We start from the raw sequence: 17,613 nt of genomic DNA on the forward strand, positions 1-17,613 counted from the left end.
CGCAACGGCACTGCGCCAGGTAAGGCGACAAATGCCACTGAGGAACGCGCTCAGCAAATGGGGAAGCGAGAGAGACGACTGAGAGCCGTACAGCCACGCGACGTGAAGACGGCGGAGCTGAGAACCGTGGATCTTGCGCGAGGCGGGAAGGAGCGCCCGCCGCCGGCACCGTGGCGGTGCCACACGAGACGTTCATTTGAGGGATCGCCAGCCGTTTGTGCGCAGGCGCGAGTAATAGCTGGCGCGGAAGAGAAAATATAGGCGCTTTTGCTGCTTGAATATATACGACTCCACCTAGGCAGCACGGAGGAGGTCTCCTAGCGCGTGGCGTAGGCGTTTGCCCCTAGACGTGCCGGCATTGCAAACTGGGTTCGAGTGCGTTTACGCTCGGACGCTGGCTGCCGGTGCGGTAAAAATACCGAAGCAGCGGGCACTGACGCCCCGTTTGGCGACCGCTGTGTCGGACAGAGTGTCTAGCACCTGCGGCGCTCGTGCTAAGTCAGTCGTGTGGGGGATCATAGCTTCATGGCCTTACGGCCATGTAACTTGCAAATAACATCACAGATGTTTCTGTTGGAGCAGTAGCGACTGTAGTAGAGCCCCGGCCACATATATAGAAATTCTAGAAGCAACTGCGGTTGAGCGTGAGTTGCTGAAAGGCCGCTCATGATGATTACTGACTCACCACCTGCGCCGCAGGCGCGAGAAAGACAGTCCGATGTAGCTTCAGAGGCAAAGTTCTGACTGGTGTCGCAGAAGTCGCGCGACGCGGTAGTGCTGAACTTTGCGTCACAAGTTGGCGGCTGGACGTAATTTTATTTACTTAGTTGTGTTTTTTGCTAATTCTAACAACGTGTCATTATTTCGCATTATTGGCGGCGCCTCTAGGACACCAAAGCGGCAATGGGGACACCAAAGCTAGAACCCGGACTGCTCCCTCAGTCGGGGATCGCGAGGCCTGCGCGTGCCAGGGGGAGTTCGCATAAAATATTGTCTGTCCGCGATCGCGGACATCCAATTACGGGCCACTCTGCTGCCCGCCTTGATCCTCCCGCTACCCCTTGGATACCCTGGAGATCCTGCGCCGCCTGCTTTATTATAACCTCAGCTGCTCTCCTGAGGCCTTGTTTGCCGGTTGCATATGCCCTCCTGAAGCAGTGCTTGTAAAGAATCCAATCTTACGTCACGAGGAAAAGAGCAACCCGCAACTTATACAACACCAGTCAGAGCCTTGCCCCCTAGACGCAGCGATCACCAAATGAGGCGCCTGTGCCACTGCCTCACCGCGCGGGCAGCCAGGGGGACAAGCGCATACAACAGCAGCTAAGAAACCGCCTCCGGTGGTGCCTAGGCAGAGTCATCTATTCAAGGAGCGGAAGCCTCCAGATTTTCTTTTTTACGCCCGCTCTTACTCGCGCCTGCGCCCAAACTGCTGGCGATCCGTCTAATTAACGTCTCGTTAGTGCCGCCATGGAATAAAGAACCAGCGTGCTGCGCCAGCGGGAGAGGGACGGCGGAGTGGTCGGTAGCAGCGACAGTGACTGCAACAGCGCTGCGCGTCACGTCGCGCGATCCGATTCGTAGAGGCGTCGCAGCTATCTGAACATCGCCCCCGAAGGATCCATGATCGAGGAGCATGCGTTAGGTGAGAGAACTCCCGTTCTCTCACCTAAGGAGAAAAATTTTGCACAATGTTCTCACATTGTGTTTCTTTTTTTTTTTTTTTAAATAACTACTCTCGAACTCGGACGGCATGGCTCGCGTCTCGTTCGCGTGCGCACCATATGCATTATGCGGCTCACTAATTGTTTTTGGTGAATGTTTAGTAGCCGTAAGGTAGTGGACACTGCCGTGGGAGGGGGGGGGGCAGGGCTTGATGACATTTGTTGCCCAGATGCCGGTGCTACCGCAACGCACTTGGAGCAAAGGTAAGTGCCATGCGATTACCCGTTCTCTTGCTGACACTTGTAAAAACTGGTTGGCATTCGAGTGGTCGATGTGATTTCGAAATTTGAAGGAACACGAAACGGTTGTGGCAGGTCTCGCATTATTCGAAAGATAATTGATTCGTTCGGCCCTTCAACAATTACTACCGTAGTTTCTACGCGTTGCACCGATGTAGAAAGAACGGCGGCACCTTCCACGCACCAGCAATGCATGCACTCAACTAGTGTGGATGTCATCCTGTGATATTTTTATTGATCTCGCGCGTAGGCCTTTTTTCTGCATCTCTATAGGACGACTAGGCTATGCAGCTCTTATTTACCCATGGAATACATGGCTGCATTTCTTAGCTTTCTCACTGCTTGCACTGACCGCGTAGGGGCGTCAGAGGCTTTCATTCGTTGCAGTGAGTTAACCAAAGCGTATTTCCTTCAGCTAGAGCTTCTTAGCAGCTCCTTTGTGAGCCGTGGAGTTAAATCATACATGTGTACGTTGGGAGCGAGCTGGTAAACGAACCCACTTCTGCTGCTGTCGCTTTAACGTCACTTTCAAAATTAAACATATATGACTGTACGAGTCGGCTAACCAAGCTTTCTATACACGTCCATTGCTTTCGTTCTTAGACCATGTGCGTAGCTTTGCGACTGCGATCGACACTGTAAAAACAGCAAGAAGGCAGATGACACAAGTAGTGTGTCTACTTTAATTGTTGTCTCTGCTGTTTTTTCAAGATCAACCAACTCCGTGCACTAAAACATTGTTTTCTTGTTACATGAGGAGCATTTGCTTCTAATTGTGCCAGCGACGTTTTGAATTGACCTCGGCCCAGATCGCTGCATGTGTGCACATTTGTTTGGGTTGTATCAGTGTGCTGCGGTCTTTACAGTTTCTGCTTATTTCGTCTGCCTGCATATTATATTTGTTGTGTTTATCAAGACCTGGCCTGTCTCTGCCTTGTTGAAGACAAATGGACGCAAGTACTGGTTGCTGTTGGTTCTCTCAGTCTGAACCTGGTATGTATATCCATTTGCTGAAAGGGTATGCTGCTGCTTCTAATGCAGGTGCTGCTCGTCTAAAGGTGGATTTAATTAGTAGTGGTTTGAGTGATGTATGACACCAGAGAATTATTGTTCTAGAAAGGTGGCAAATCTTGCCTACAAATTTAAGGTATGGAGATGCTTAGCCATTGAAATGTTCAAGTTGCCACCATGTATTACCCACATTTAAAATTTCAGTTGCAAAAGACATAGTAGAAGAATCCAGAAGATTTCCTGCCAGATGTCTCGAGATAATAAATTGTAGAGAAAGAATTGTATTGTTAGCTGCCAGTGATTGTCGTCAGCTCTAACCCATTTTTCGATACAGCCACAGTTGCTTCGTTGTCTGCTGCCATGATGATGATATGTGGTGTTTAAGGCGCAAGGACCAGCTAGACAGTGGATATCACATCATGGTAGATGTGATATGGCTTAAAAGGGCCTAAAAACTGTCGCTGTAAATGGCGCAAAATATATTGGTACTAAAATGATGAAACTGCTTAGTTAGGGACATGGGCGATGGCAAATGGGTTTCGCTAAGACATGATGCAACAAGACAAAACCAAACATAATAGTGACACTAGAGCTTCAAGAGTGCCCTTGAGTAGAAGGGTTGTTAGTCGTGCGCTAAAAATTACCTGTCCAAGTGATTTTCAGAGTATCTGCTTCAGTTAAAAGCTCAGGTTAAAAAGCGGTTCATTTCTAAGAAAAAGTTCAGGGTGAAGAGGTATATTTTCACTCTATGCAGAAGGGAAATACTTCTCTCTGTTTCTATTCCAGGGCACTGAATAAGAACATGGAGAACTGTCAGACTGTTGCTGCGCTTACTACAAGTTGGAGGATCGCCCCCAGTCAAGAGGTCAGAGTGAGTACCGTATGTGCGTCCTATTCATTATCGGCAAATAAGTGTTTACTTGTACCGTGCTGTTTTCTCACTTATCCAGTTCCCTAGTTTTGGTTTTACCATGTGTAGCTTATTCAATATTGGTGTATCGAGCTGTCCTTGCCAATGACTCATCAGTTTACAATGTAGAAAATACTTTAGGTCTGTGGCAGGCATGGGGACATTACCATCTGTGTTGCAAAAACTCACTGACGTAGCATTTTTGTCAGCAGCTACGTTACCCAGCATAAGACAATCGCTTGGTTGCACATATGCGGAGCATGCAAAATGGAATTGTTATGTTCTCGTAAACTTATTAGTGCTCCCATGACACTTAATGAGTCTGTGAAAAAACAGCCTTAGCGACATTTGTGAGCCTTATTTGTTTTATAGCCGAAAATATAGCGTATGCTTCCGCTGTAAAGATTCTTGTGTGTGGATTTAGTGCCCCAGATGTTGAATATGAGGGCCCGAGAGCTGCGTAAGCAACACGAGCAGGAGTCTTCGAAGCATGTATGTAGAATTCAGGACAGGAGTACTTCTCTTTAAGTTCAAGAAAATGTGATTGTATGTGAGCCTCAGGTGCTCGTTTCAATATTTCCAAGAAAGAGACGTCAAATTGGATAGTTTGCCACTCCCAAGGCGGTGGAAGCCGAGTAGGAGTCCATAGGATATTCTCCAAAAGAGGGACGTCTGTTTCTTCTGACAGTGCTTCCAATCGGAGGGACAGAGAGGAGGCCTGGTGGCTGGGCGGTTAAAGAATAACCTGGCAGTGGGTCAGTCGCAAGTTGTAAAAGGACATGGATGCTGAATATCTTATTGAACTTTTAGGGCGTAAGAGAAAGTTAAATATGTTCTTTGTAGATGTAGAGACCATTCGTTGGATTCAACGTACAGGCTCTCAACAGCACTAGGCCTGAAAGCACCCAAGTGGTGAATCGAATCTACCATCTTCAAGGCACCAGGCGTAGCAGGGCTACATACTATAACACAATAGTCAAGGCGTGACCTTATGAGACTATTATACAAGCTCAACAGGCACCTTCGCTAACTTCCCCAGGATTTGCGGGAAAAAGAGCTTCAGAAGATTCATTGTCTTCATGCACTTCCCCTTCAGATATTGCAAGTGTGGCATAAATGTTAATTTAGAGTCTAAAATCATGCCCAAAAATTTAAGTTGATGGCTCACGGGGAGCTGTTGTCGATTACGGTAAATAGCGGGATCAGGTAATATACCTCTCTTGTTCGAGAAGAGAACACACGTGCTTTCTTGCGGGTTTAGTTTCAACCCATTCTCGTCAGCCCACTTTGACAAATTCTTTAGCCCAAGCTGTACAAGTCGCTCACAGATGGAAATACTGGATGGTTGAAAACCTATTTGTATGCCATCCATATACAGAGAATGAAACATTGTACGTGGTATGATAGCAAAAGCGAGTTCATTTTTACAACGAATAGAGTGCAGCTAAGCACACCACCTTGTGGTACACCAATTTCCTGTGTAAATAGACGAGATAGCACATTACCAACTCTGACGTAGAACGTGCGGTTAGACGAATAACTTTGGATGAGATTCAACAAATTGCCTCGCACTCCCATTTGAGCCAGGTGACTGAGAATTCCGGAACGCCACGTGGTGTCATAAGCCTTCTCCATGTCAATAAATACTGACAAAAAGAACTGCTTATGCACAAAGGCATCGCGAATATGCGTCTCGATGCGGACAAGGGGATCAGTTGTGGATCTACCTTCCCTGAAACCACATTGTAGGATATCTCAGAGTTTGTTACTTTCACGAAAATGAAGGTGACGCTGGTTAACTATTTTCTCAAACAGTTTAAATAGGCAACTTGTCAAGGCTATAGGCCGATAGCTGTTGAACGAAGTTGGGTCCTTGCCGTCTTTTATTATTGGAATAATTATTGCTTCCTTCCAGGCGGATGTAATGCAGCCGGCAGAGAACATAGTCAAAAAGTGACAATAGTGTTTTGTGGGTTTCAGGGTGAAGGTGTTTGATCATTTTGTACAATATTCTGTCACTTCTGGAGTGGACTTGTTACAGCCATTTAGCGCAGCCTGAAATTTTGCCATGTTATATGGATGGTTGTTAAGTTGATAACTATTTCTTTTCCGATCCAGAGGCAGTCGCTCCACTTGTTGCCGTATCTTAGAAATATATCTGAGTAGTGGATGAACTAGGAATATTTTCAATATGTACCCCTAGAAAATCAGCTTGGTCAATAAGTGTATTTTTGCCAGCTTTAACTTTGGGCATGGTGGCGCGTTCTTCTAACTTCGGACTTTATTTTCCTGAAGCTGATGAAGTTATCTGTAGTTCGACAGTCGCGAGGGCGATTCCATGCCTTATTTTGTTTTTTGTGGGCTTCCTTACACAGCTCATTCCACCAAGGAGTATGTTGTTTAGAGGGCGATCCATTCATTTCAGGGATACATATTGATGCAGCATCAGTTATATATGCTGTCAAATATGACGTTGCATCATAGATTGAAAGAGCACAGATGTAATCCCACGTCAAATGTGTCAGCTCTCTGTGTCGTTTCCAGTCAGCACAGTCGACATTCCGACAGGGCAGATGTGGAGAAGACTATAGTCTTTGTTACTTTTAAGACAATTGGGAAATGGTCACTCCCATATGGATTTTTGATCGCATTCTCCTCCAGGTATGGCACGAGTGTACTTGATGTTATACTTAAATCTATAGATGAGAACGTTTTGTTTGCCACGCTGTAGAATGTGGGTTCTTTCTTGTTTAGTAAGCATGCACTTGTGGGTAAAAGGAAGTTTTCTAATAAGCGCCCTCTCCTATCACAACGAGAATCTCCCCAGAGGCTGTTATGTGCATTTAAATCGTCTACTACAATGTAAGTTTCGGGGAGTTCTGCGATAAAGCTTTGGAACTCTGTTCCGAAAAGCTGATGGCTGGGAGGGATGTACAAAGAGCTAACTGTAACAAGCTTATTAAACAGCACGGCTGTGATTCCGGCTGCCTAAAGGGGCGTTTGCGGACGTAAATGCTGGCAGACGATGCCCTTATCAACTATTACAGCAACACCACCTGACGAGGCGAAAGCGTCACTCCGATCGTTGTGGTAAATAGCATATTGTCTGAAAAAATTAGTGTTTGAAGGATTGAGGTGTGTCCCTTGCAAACACAGCAGCCTTGGAATAAACTTGTGAAGGAGTTCCTTAATGTCATCAAGAATGTGTATTACACCTCTCACGTTCCAATGCATTATCTGTCTGGCCACATTGGAAGTGTTTTGTGGTGTGTGTCACGAGACTTTCCAGGCTCCGTGATACGGGATTTTTCTTTTTTGTTGGCGCGCTCCACGGAGCTAAGCCGTTCCTTCGGCGTCTGAGACGCCGGAGTAGTGTTTGTTACATCCATTACATCTCCAGAGCCGCTGGATGCCGCCCACTCTGGGGTTTTTCGGGCCTGTCTGCACGAGCAGTGGCCCTGTGACCGGCAGGCCCGGAGGTCCGCTGGCTCTTCGTGCAGGGGCCAGAACAGCAGTGACTGCTCCTGCCAGAGGGGCTGATGGCGTAACCGCCCTCACACTCCGTGTGACTCACGCGGCCGCCGGAGGATGTGGCGCTGCCCCCCTTGTCATCCTTGTCATCGCGCCTTAACTTAATTCATTGTACCTTTACGCCGTTTTGGTCTCGCCATCCATCCAACAGCTCGCTTTCACTCAGTATAAGGAGGTCGTCATCAGAAATGGCACCATGCACCGTGATCATTCATCGGTGGAGGCCTACAGACAGGAATGTCACCAAACGCAACAAGTTTTCTCAGTTTGCTGTACTGATGCTTGTCACGCACTTCCAGAAGAATGTCGCCGCTTCCCATCTTAGTTACTTTGTAACCAGATCCAATTGCTTCTGTGAGACATTTTGCGAAACAAATGGGGTTATTGTACGGAGTGTCTTGGTTTCATGTTGAGTATGTATTACGTGATACTTAGGAAATACTTCTTTTGATTTCATCAGAAAGTTGAACGTTTCATCGGTGCGCCCCCTCTTCTCGGAACGATAAGGGAGTGGGGGAAAACTAGCTGCCATATGCAGCATTACTGTATTCGGCAGGAATGTCCGCAGCCCACCTCGGAGCCCAACATGGGGACGTCACAGGATTAGAAAAATTCTATTCTGCGTTCGCCAGCGGTACGTTCCCACTATAACTTTGTCATGAGGCGTTATAGTTCAATTGATTAAACGCTCAGATAGCAGATCACGTAGCGAGACGACACAGAGCTTCGGCAACACAGGCGGAAGGCTTCCAACCACTCGTCGCCGTCTTTCTCGAAGCAGTGCCTGCTGCTCGTTCTTCTCTAGTACAATTACCTCCCCGGAGTAGAGGAGCCGTTTTGGCAACCTACGGGCAAGATAGCACAGGTGGATCAAAGTACGGCTTGAGCCGCTGAACGTGCATGATTTCGCGCCCTCGGCGGCGCTTATCGGAAGCCGGCTCAAGGGGTTCTACCAAATAGTTCACAGGAGACGTTTCACTGACGACACGGTAGGGACCCTGGTACTTGGAAACAAGCTTGGGTGAAAGTCCAGGGCTGGTAGCGGGAACCCAAAGCCAGACTAGTGAGTCAGGGGCATAGGGTGCCGGAGAAGAGGGAATATCCCGAAGGTGCTTCTGTCGCTGCTGATCTTCCGAAGTAAATGTGCGGGCGAGCTTTCGGCACACTTCCGCGTCTGCAGTAGCTTCAGACAGGGTAGCAGCCTCTGTTGTGTCAGAGCGATACGGAAGCATGGTGTCCATTGTGCAGGAGGGCTCGCGTCCCTAAAGAAGAAAGAACGGGGAACATCCTGTAGTGGTGTGACGGTGTAGTGGTGTGGAAAATCCTGTGTGGTGGTATTATAAGCGTAGGTCACGAAGGGTAGAATTCGGTCCAAGCCGGTTTGGTCCGATGCGACGTACATGGCTAACATATCGCCATGAGTGCGGTTAAAGCGCTGAGTCATGTCATTAATTTGCGGGTGGTATGCAGTAGTAGCACGGTGAATTACGTTGCATTCCTTCATCAGGGTTTCTATAACATCAGACAGAAAGACGCGGCCTCTGTCGCGCAGCAACTCTCTTGGGGCTCCATGGCAGAAGGAACCCGGCCACATGCCGCGAAGATACACTGGGTAGAGGTGATGTTTCCGCGTGACGCGTGAGATGGTCTATCGTCACTATCACACAGCGGTTGCCATCTGAAGTACTCGGAAAGGGCCCATAAAGATCAACTCCGACCCTGTCAAATGCCCGTGCTGCACAAGGCAATGGTTGCAGTGGAGCAGCTAAGGCGTGAGGGGTATTTTTGCGGCGTTGCCAAGCGAGGCAGGAGCAGACACATGGGCGGACCAATCGGTACATCTCGTGCCAGTAATAACAAATTTGCAGGTGCGCGTATGTTTTTAGTACTCCTGCATGTGCTCATCGCGGGTCATCGTGAAACGCTGCACATATATCAGAACGCAGATGCCGAGGAATCACGAGTAACCATTTGCGCCCGTCCGAGAGATAGTTAGGGTGGTACAGGGGCTCGTCACGAAGAGCGAAGTGGTGTGCTTGGCGACGCAATGCACGGCCAGTAGAAGGCGCTGATGGTTCTGACAGAAAAGCCAGCATAGCAACCATCCATGGACCCTTCTGCTGCTCCTAAAGCATATTTGTGGCGGTGAGGGAGGACTCGCATATTCATACTTTCTGATAATTGGGCTGGCCTGATACTGGGGAGCGAGACAAGGCATCCGCGTCCGAATGTTTACGGCCTGCGCGGTACAGCACTCGAATATCATACTCTTGGAGGCGAAGCGCCCATCGAGCGAGGCGACCTGAACGATCTTTCACGGACGACAGCCAGCTGAGTTCATTGTGGTCCGTGATGAAGTCGAACGGGCGGCCGTAGAGGTAAGGACGAAACTTAGTTATGGGCCAAATGATAGCCAGGCATTCTTTTTCTGCAGTAGAATAGTTTGCTTCCGCTTTCGTGAGTGCGCTGCAACAACGCATTCAGCGAAGCCAGTCTTTCGTTATGCAAAAACAGCGACAATGCCGATGCCACTGGCATCCGTGTGTATTTCTGTCGGTGCGCTTGGGTCAAAAGGTCGAAGTATGGGGGATGAGGTTAGAAGACGGCGCAGCGTCAGGAATGCGGCATCGCAAACTGGCGGCCACGCCAAGAGGCCATGGTTACGCACGAGAAGCTGCGTCAAAGGTGCTATTATGGTGGTGAAGTTGCGGGTGAAACGTCGAAAATAGGAACATAATCCGATGAAGCTGCAGAGTTCTTTTGTGGTCTTTGGTCGTGGAAATTCGGCAACAGCTTGGAGTTCTGGGAGCACGCCATCTTTCAAAACAACGTGGCCATGAATGACTAGCTACCGGGCGGTGAAGCGACACTTCTTGAAGTTGAGCTGGAATCCAGCATCGGCAAGGCAAGTGAGCACGCGTTTGGACCGGAACAGGTGACAAGAAAAGTCCGGGGAAAAGATGACAATGTCATCGAGATAGCAAAGGCATGTCTGCCAGTTGAGGTCCCGGAGGATGTTATCCATCATCCTTTCAAAAGTTGCAGGGGCATTACAGAGGCCAAAGGGCTTCACGGTGAATACCTATAAGCCGTCAAGCTTAACAAATGCCATTTTCGGACGGTCTGCATCAGGCACGGGGATCTGCCAATAACCGGATCGTAAGTCTGAGGACGAAAAGAATTCAGCGCCGTGGAGGCATCGTCGATACGGGGAAGAGGATATACATCTTTCCGGGTTATCTTGTTTGAGTCAGCGATAGTCGACACAAAAACGAATTGTCCCATCTTTCTTTTTGACCAGCACTACTGGAGAAGCCTAAGAACTGTGTGATGGCTGTATCACGCAGCGTCGGAGCATGTCTACTACGTGCTCATCGATGACACGGTGCTCCGTCGCGGACACATGGTATGGACGTTGACGTAGAGGCGCGTGGCTGCCGGTGTCCATGTGATGAACGACCGTGGAGTTACGTCCTAAACATTGTTTTTTGAGGTCGAAAGAAGTTCGAAATTGGTAAAGGAGGTCGACGATCTGCGTGCGCTGACTCGGAATGAGGTTGGGATCAATAGGCGGAGTAAACAGTTGGTCACATGCAGGCGGAAGCGCAGAGACAGGGAGAGTCATGGCGTCAACGTGAAGAGTAGTCCAGTCATCAGGCACATCGTAGACAGAGCTCGTGTCGAATTCATCTGCGAAATCGAGGCACTCGCCATGATGTGAGCTTGATGAAAAAGGATTCGAAACGCAAAGTGCGCTGGAGCCCTGGCGAAATGGAAGGGCAAAGGGAAGCAAGAAGGGATGACGGCGTGCAGCAAGTCAAGATGGCGTGAAAAGAAATGTGGAATTGTAGAAAGCAGCACAGTAAACGGGTACAAGGGCGTAAGAGAAAGGAGGGATATTAGTGGCGGTGGCGATGAACACCCCAGCAGAGGGTGGAGGAAAATTTTCCGAAAGACTGCCGCAAAATGGAGTCAGCGCAAGTTCTGCACGTGCTGTAGGGGTTGTGGGTCGTAGGGAGGAACTTGGGGGGACAGGACTAGGCGAGCAGGATTTATTTACAGATATTTACATTAAACGAAGAGATACATTCGACAGTCTAGCGTGGCTCCCAAATGGAGCACACAAAACGAAGCATACAGCATGTGAGTACGAAGCTCCAAACACACAGCTTGTCCAGCACGAGCACACAGTTCACGAGCACGATCACAGAGCACACTGCTCACGAGCACACCTTAGCAGCCGGCAAACAGCTGCTTATAAACACTCCGTCCTCCCCAGATACCTAGGTGAAGGAAAACGGCAGTTCACCGTCAATTCATAGCGTCCAATGTCAGTATCATTGACCCACCTTTTTGGAGGAGGAGCGCTCACACAAACACGTACGCGTTGGTTTCGCTACCACCACCGAGGTGAGACGGGCTTCGCAGAACTCGGGGCTTACGTCTTGAAAGGTGCGGGGGACGGTGCCGCCAAATACGTTCCCTCGGGAACTCCCCCGCTCATGGCAGACAAGGTCAGCGGTGGCGGGTTCAGTAACAAAGCCTGGTTCGTCGAGCTCATCTCGGCCATTCCACGACGGAGAGTCGCTGACGCGGCGTATTGTCCTCCGCACACAGTAGATTTAGTGGCGCCGTATGGCTAGAGGATGACGGTGGCTTTCTAGAAAATGCCGACGCCGCTGTCGCACCTGGCTTGCAAAACTTTGTCGGCACCTCAGCAGGCCGTTCTTTACAGGGAACAATCAATGACTGCGTCATGAGATGAGAGGAAGTCCTATCCTAGAATGATGGCATTCAATGTGGTATAAACTGTCTTGTATGGCGACAGGGATGGTACATGTTCCTAAGGCCTCAATTGGTTCAGCGCTTGCTGTGCGTAGCGAAATGGCAGAAAACGGCGTCGCGACTTTTTGGAGCGTACGGCGAAGCTGGTCGGCAATCACGGACACTGCGGCACCCATGTCGACAAGCGCGTGAACGGCGATAGCTTCCGCAAAAGCTTGAATGACGTTTTTAGGGAATAAATGAGGGCTTGAGCAGTTCGAAGAGATCGCTGTTCTTGCCTTCGGAACTGAGCCTTTTTGTTTTCCTCCACAGCTGGAGGGCGCTGGAAGTTGGGGGACAGGGAATGTCGACGGGGAGATGGAGACCGACGAGTGTTGAAGCTTTGGGGAATAGGAGATGAAGGAGCGAAGTGCGGAACTGGTGGTGAATAGCGGGACTGGGAGTCAGGAGCATTCCCTTGAGGTCTCGCAGTATCGGAGGGATACCAACCTCGCCGGCGGCAGAACCGTGCCACGTGGCCAGCAAAGCCACACGCGAAGCAAATTGGCCGATTGTCTTGGGTACGCCACGGATTATCAACAGGGGGCCTAGGTAGCGGTGCACAGTTCGGAGCTGGGCGAAGGGGCTGTGAAGCCGCGCAGAAGCCGCAACTGGGCAAGTAGTTCGCAGCTGCAGAAGGCGAGGCGTAGAAGCCGCTTATGGGCGTGTAATGCGCAACTTCAGGCGGAGGCCTTGGCCTGCGGACGATGGCAGCGTTAGTGAGCGGAACCGTCGGTGAACGTGGATGATTAGCGAGAAGTAGTGCGTCGCTGACTTGTTCATGGATGACGCGTCGCAGTTCCGGGGAGAAAGAGGATTCAGACTACTGGGTAGCAGGCAGCAGTGACAGTTGGCGCGCGACTTCTTAGCAAACGAATTGCTTGAGTTGGTCGACGAACAAAGAGTGGGCGGGAGCAGCACTGGAACCATGTCGTCCGGCGCGGCAGCTCGGCGCGTGGTAAGGCGTTGTTTGCGGAGCTCATCGTAGCTCTGGCTCAGTGTAATGGCCTCATCAATCGTTTGAGGATTTTTCGCCAAGAGCATTTGGAAGGCGTCATCCTCTATGCCCTTGATGACATTCTTGATCTTTTCAGAGGCGGGCATGGCGGGTATAATGCGCCGGCAAAAGTCAACTACGTCTTTAGCGTAGCTGGTGAAGTTTTCACCCTTTTGCTGAGCGCGACCACACAAGCGTTGTTCTGCGCGAAGCTTGCGAACAGCAGGGCGACCGAAGATTTGTTTCAAACAATGAGTAATTGCTGTCCAGGTGGAAAGGTTGGATTCATGGTTCCAGAACCAGAGATTAGCGACTCCAGAAAGATAGATGACGTTAGTCAGTTTAGCTTTGTCATCCCACTTGTTATGCGCACTCACGCGATCGTATGACGAGAGCCAGTCCTCCATGTCATGGTCGTCGTTGCCGCTGAAGACCGGAGGATCTCGTTGGCGTAGAGCACCGGGGCAGACGACAGGCGATGCCAGAGGAGGATCGGGCTGTGCGGCGTCCTGAGGCATGGCAGAAACGGTAGGGAGCGTCCGGCTGCGGAGTTCCAGGTTTGTGAAAGGCCCAGCACGTCCACCAAATGTCAAGAGGCGTTATAGTTCAATTGATTAAACGCACAGATAGCAGAGCACATAGCGAGAGAACACAGAACTTCGGCAACACAGACACAAGGCTTCCAACCACTCACTGTCGCTGTCTTTCTCGAAGCAGTGCCTGCTGCTCGTTCTTCTCCAGTACACGTTATATATATATATATATATATATATATATATATATATATATATATATATATATATATATATATATATATATATATATATATATATACCCAAGACTGGATATATTACACAAGGTCAACCCTTGCCGCCCAGAAAATAGGAAGTTAAATGAACAGAAGACAGGAAAGATGAAAAAGTGGGAGAGAAAGACGAAGATTGGAGAGGAGGACAGAAAAAGGCGACTCCCCATTGCCTCCAGGTGGGTCAGTCTGGATGTGCTGTCTATGTGAAGCAGAGGCCGAAGAGGCCATCACATGCTTCTCTAAACAAACAAAAAAAAAAAACGAACCGTGCGATTTCATTGACTTTTCAAGCTCGTAAGATACAAATGTCTCTTTGGCTGCCTTGGTGCCTCATGGTAGGAAATGAGTTTATGGACGAATCGCCTCCTTCTAAGATCATGTGCCATGTAATGTGGTTGTTTTAAAGGATACTTCACATCTGCCATCATCACTGAGTACTGCTGTCTGGCACTCCGAGGACTATGCTTGGCACACAGGCGCAACTACCCAAGAATATTGACGCGTGTACTTATCTTTACCGGGCGACCACGTTTCGCCGCCTAACAAATGTAATCGCACAGCGCGGGATGCGCCTGCATGTATCCGAAGTTTCTCAATGTTATCGATGCTTCTATCCGGCTGTCTGTTGTCGCCGAGTCTTGTGTTATCTGATTTCATCGCGTGACGCGAATGGTGTATAACTTTGTGGAAGGCACGCGGGTCCGAACGATTAGTCTGGAACATTCGACGACTGCTGTATAAAAGCCGACGCGCTTGACCCGCTGATCATATTTCCGACGATCGCCGACCGTGTTCGCCGCTATCGTTGTGCTATAAGTGTAGCTTGTTTTTGTGGGCACAGGTTCGCCCAATAAAAGCTAATTTTGTGTTCCAATGTATTGCTGCTGTTTTCACCGTCACTACCACGTGACAATATGGACATTGGGGCAGCCGCCACTGTAGCATCGCAAGCACAAGGCAGAAGACCTAGGTTCAGCTTCGTGGTCTCTTAATGCAAAACATTATCATGATCTATCTCCGGGTTTCTTCGTACATATGGCCAGGTAGCCTTAATAATTATTAGTGACATACCTGATGGTGGAACAAGATTAATCTCACTTGTCCTCTCTTAGCAGCTAATGCTTTCAGAGTGACACAGAGTTTGCGATTCACCCATTTCAGCTCAGATGCAACATAAAGCAGGTGTTGTGTCTACTTCGGTGAGGCGTTGTGCGTGCAATTGTTTTGGGTTCTCTATGTTGATGTATTGTGCTTTGTATTCCATGTAGTGTTCGGCTTTAACTCAATCGCAGCTTCAATGTTGTGCCCAGGAAACCAGTTGTAGGTCGGTGCTGAAGTGACGTTTGCTCGTTCTTCTTCATTCTCAAGTAACGTGAAGCTCGTTCTTCTTCATTCTCTTTTGCATACAACAGGCAGTGTCTCCAGTTTAGTGCCATGAACCTGTGCGGGGCATTTCATTGTTCTTATTCTGCTGATGTGTCATGTCTTGTGCATAGGGGAAAAGCCAGTACTCCTCACCATGGTTGTCAGCGCCGCTGAATACAGAAAGTGAGAGAGGCATAAAGGAAAGATGCCTCGACCTGCACCACTAATGTATCGCAGGTGAGCCGCTGAGTAGAGTGCAGTCTCGGTGCCTTGACGCGGCATGAGGGGTGGCATCTGGGGTGAGGTAGCATCTTGCTGTCCCTTGTCATCAGGCATAGCCAAGGCTGGAGATATCGTCCTCATACAAAGTTCCATGTTGAAAAGTACAACGAGCACCCCCACTGAGCACGAATTTAGCTCTAGGCATGATTAATGCCAGGAATACAGATTCCGGAAATGGCCGAGCAGAGTGAGCACGAGCACCAACAACCATCTTCTTTTACATCCTTTGTTGGCGTATTGACTTTGTCACTACATAGAAATTAATTAGTAATTAGTTTGCTAAGCATTCCACAACTGAGAACTCGCTCGAGCATAGAAAAAACACGACTATAGGTACCTCATGCTTCGCATATTTAAGTGACATTTTCGATGTATCAAATAACGCATAGCACAAATGATACCTTGGGTATTGAAACCCTGCAACGTGCGCATTAAGTGCGTTTTCGCTTCTTCTTTTCAGCTGATCGAGATTTCTCATTAGGTTGCCTTAAATGTGTTAGCTCAGTGTATCTTCCTTCCAAAGTTAAGACACTATAGATGTTCAGGTTATGTTTGACGATGAGTGAATGTTCTTGTGGCTATGTTGTGTGATGCTTTAGGACACACATGGTGCTCATTTCTGAATTATTGTAACTATATTTTTTCACAAATGGTTTTAGTAACATAAGTGCACAGGCAATGCAAAATGAGGCGTAGCATATGCTTCGCCTCGGGCATGTTCTTGATCACCGATGGTATATAATACAGTGATGCAGACGAAGCATTACAAATAATTGTTGTTCCGTCTCTTGCTTGCAGGCTGCTGTGTTTCAACTAAATCTGCGCTTCCTGTGTCCAGTGGCCTTGTCGCTAAATTTGTGCTTGCCAATTTCTGTTATAACTACAACCCACCAATGTGAAAACGTGATGCCTCGCCTCTTTTCCTTGTCCTCCTGGCCTTTCACTCTGCTGCAAGCTTTTAGTTTTCAATGCTTCAATGAATAATACAAAAATTGATGCTACCATATTATGTGATGGCTGCCATGATGTCAATAATTTAGGTGTACCTGAAACTAAATAAAAAAAAAAACAAATAGGCATGTGTGAGTAGGAATAACTGTTCCTTGTGACCAAATTTGCTCAATGCTAAACTTGAGGTCGATATTTGAAGGAAATTGATAGTCTGAGACCTTTTTCAGGCTCTCGTGACTGTATATGAGACCTAATAGACAGTCATGGAAGTTGCACAAAAAGGAGTGCCTTTCTCTTGGAGAACTGTTTTTATCACAAGTATGCTACACAGCTCCAGGTGTGCTATGCGCAAGCATAACTTCATGTACATTAAAATGATTTCACATCTATTAGTGAACTTCTCAAGCCACTTCACAAATGCAAGCTGAATCTTACGTAGGCTTTTTCAAGGTCACGACTTCTATTTTGTGGATGACTGAGAACGCATCCTATGACTGAAGTTTGAGCATTTTGTGCCCACCCTTTTGTAAGGCTTTTTATGAGCACTCAGTAGGAGACACTTCTCCAAGCTTCTTGGCATGATTTTCAGGGATACTAGAAGCAACACTTATTGAGTTGTATAATACTAATTGTTCGTATTTTCTCTAATATACTGTGGTTACAAAAACGTCGTACTGTTTAAGAGGTGTTGAGAATAAAAAGCTACCTAGTAGCCGTAGTATAATGTAGAAATGGGCATTTGGCCGTCTGAAAAGTGAAAAAAAAATTGTGGTCGCGACATTCTCCTTTTTAGCTGCTCATAAAATCGTTGAAGTGCTTACAAGCAGCCTCTACGTTGTCTATTAAAACATACTCCATTGTGCTGCAGCATTATGCGTATTAGCTTTGCGTGGAAGTCACAGCTGTTGCAATGTGCTGCACTGCAATGCAGCTTGGTTATGTGGAAAAGCGCCGTTGTTGCACTGCTCTT

The 17,613-nt window shown here is 48.2% G+C and overlaps 1 protein-coding gene and 1 long non-coding RNA gene across 2 annotated transcripts in view; both read left to right on the forward strand.

Moving 5' to 3' along the window:
- The window catches only part of LOC129383634 (uncharacterized), a 274,295-nt gene that overhangs the window by 242,624 nt on the left and 14,058 nt on the right, over nucleotides 1–17,613 (forward strand). The window lies entirely within an intron of this gene.
- Nucleotides 3,368–16,849, forward strand: LOC129383635 (uncharacterized). The gene is made up of 3 exons (XR_008611493.2): nucleotides 3,368–3,846; nucleotides 15,542–15,647; nucleotides 16,491–16,849. It is a non-coding gene; the product is annotated as an uncharacterized lncRNA (long non-coding RNA).

This window comes from Dermacentor andersoni, chromosome 8 (genome assembly GCF_023375885.2).
Source record: "Dermacentor andersoni chromosome 8, qqDerAnde1_hic_scaffold, whole genome shotgun sequence".
Taxonomy (NCBI): Eukaryota; Metazoa; Arthropoda; class Arachnida; order Ixodida; family Ixodidae; genus Dermacentor; species Dermacentor andersoni.